We start from the raw sequence: 2500 nt of genomic DNA on the forward strand, positions 1-2500 counted from the left end.
TGTTGTTATTGTTATTTTTACTTTTATTCGAATTTTTTCTGCTACCTTTAACATTACATGCATTTTTATTTATATTGCTATCATCACTATTGTTTTTGCTCATGCGGTCAGACATAAAACAGAAGGTAGGTATATTCCTAATGTAATCGTCGAGCATAGCCAAGATGTTCGCTTCTGGTCCATTTTCCAGCACAGCATCTATTATGCGAGACATTTTATCGGTTGTTTCGCCTTTCAGTGTACGAAGCAAGTCGCATATTTCGCCAGAAGATATTAGATTCGTTGTATCGCTATAAGTTGTTCTTTCATTTTTACAAGGAGTTTCTGATTGGATTGTTGCATTTTTATTTATCGAAAGCTCTTTGATTTTCGGTAAGTGAATCCTAGGTGTCATTGGACACATCTTACGAGCATTTTCCTTGCTGGCGATCTTTAATTCTTCAGATAAATATTCTTTATACTTATCGCGCTGCCTAATCTTCTTAATACCTTCAGCAGGACGGTTGGAGATACCTGCAAGAATTTTAATTACATCCTTTCCCAGCAAGTTAGACCTATTTGGGATCCTGGCTTCATTATATGCTAGCATTTTAATCTCACTATCCGTATACTGAGCTCTTGTTGACGGTAATCTTTTATCTCGCAATTCTAAATCTGCGCTGTTATAAGACTCTATGTGAGCCCTGCGCTGGTGCTGGCGTAACCCGGCGTAGGTCTTAAATTCTCTTTTACACACCTCACAAACATAACCATTCGCTTGTACAGGTGGTGCGTTACAGCGCCGTTTATGTTGTGCTATGCTAGCAGATGACCGGCTACTTAAATCTATCTTGCACGATGGACAAGATATTTTAACATCATCCGGCTCGTGAACCATTAATGTATCGCCATGTTCGTCGTAAACCAGAGAGCTATTAGCTCTCTGATTAGTATTATCCAGCATTTCCGTCGCCACTGTTCGGGATCGACGGCATCCGAGGCTTGTTTTATTATTATTTGGTGCAATCTACTTTGCCCTAGGGCATGAACCTAGCGGGCTGCAAACCCGAAAGGTTCATTCGGCTTTCGCCACCTTCGCCGCACGCCGATTTAGCCATGGCACCCCTCCGGAGAGGGGGAACCATGTTACCGGCGAGACCTATAGGAGGTACGACGTGCGACTTGGGTAGGAGAGGCTATAAGAGACGCATCCTACCCCTGTAACTATGACCCTCGAAAGAATGCACGCGGATCCATCGGCGCCACTCGATGTAAAGTGGCTCCCCATCCCTCCGCACCTCCACGAGGTGGGAGCCGGGCAACGTCCGATTCCTAAGAATCGGGCGGCTGAGCCGGAGGGAAGGCGCCGATGGAGCCGCGGGCATCCTTAAGAGAGTCATAGTTACTCCCGCCGTTTACCCGCGCTTTTTTGAATTTCTTCACGTTGACATTCAGAGCACTGGGCAGAAATCACATTGCGTCAACACCCTTGGGGGCCATCGCAATGCTTTGTTTTAATTAGACAGTCGGATTCCCCTAGTCCGTGCCAGTTCTGAGCTGAGCGTTGAATGGCGGCCGAAGAGGACGACAGCTACGGCGAACCGCCGCTGAAGCCTCGCAGCAAAGAAGATCCGTGGGAGGCCAAGGCACGGGACCGAGCTCGGATTCCGGGTTACGCATGCACGAGGCAGCGGCCCGTTCAGCTCGCCCAGGCCCGGCACGTCAGCCAAACCCACTTCCCGACCAAGCCCGACACGCCCCGCTCCTCAGAGCCAATCCTTATTCCGAAGTTACGGATCCAATTTGCCGACTTCCCTTACCTACATTAATCTATCGACTAGAGGCTCTTCACCTTGGAGACCTGCTGCGGATATGGGTACGAACCGGCGCGACACCTCCACGTGGCCCTCTCCTGGATTTTCAAGGTCCGAGGGGAAGATGCGGACACCGCCGCAACTGCGGTGCTCTTCGCGTTCCAAACCCTATCTCCCTGCTAGAGGTTTCCAGGGAACTCGAACGCTTATACAGAAAAGAAAACTCTCCCCGCATCTCCCGACGGCGTCTCCAGGTCATTTTGGGTTACCCCGACGAACACTCTTATGAGGGCCCGGATTGGTATACGGTTCCGCTGCCGGGTTCCGGAATAGGAACCGGATTCCCTTTCGCCCAATGGGTGTGTGTCTTTCGCTCACTTTTGTTTGTTCCTTCGAGATTGTTGCTTTTAGTACACCACATTTACGTAAGATTTCTCTTAGGGCTTAGGATCGACTGACTCGTGTGCAACGGCTGTTCACACGAAACCCTTCTCCACATCAGTCCTCCAGGTCCTCGCTGGAGTATTTGCTACTACCACCAAGATCTGCACCGACGGCGGCTCCAGGCAGGCTCACGCCCAGACCCTTCTGCGCACACCGCCGCGACCCTCCTACTCGTCAGGGCTTCATGAAGGACCGACATGCTCGCGCGTGCCTTCCCACTTGCCACTGACGGCGGAGTATAGGCGCGACGCTTCAGCGCCATC

At 50.2% G+C, this 2500-nt stretch overlaps 1 pseudogene; it reads right to left on the reverse strand.

The window, feature by feature from the left end:
• The window catches only part of LOC143432316 (large subunit ribosomal RNA), an 8235-nt pseudogene that overhangs the window by 4088 nt on the left and 1647 nt on the right, over positions 1-2500 (reverse strand).

This window comes from Xylocopa sonorina, unplaced genomic scaffold, assembly GCF_050948175.1.
Source record: "Xylocopa sonorina isolate GNS202 unplaced genomic scaffold, iyXylSono1_principal scaffold0079, whole genome shotgun sequence".
Lineage (NCBI taxonomy): Eukaryota > Metazoa > Arthropoda > Insecta > Hymenoptera > Apidae > Xylocopa > Xylocopa sonorina.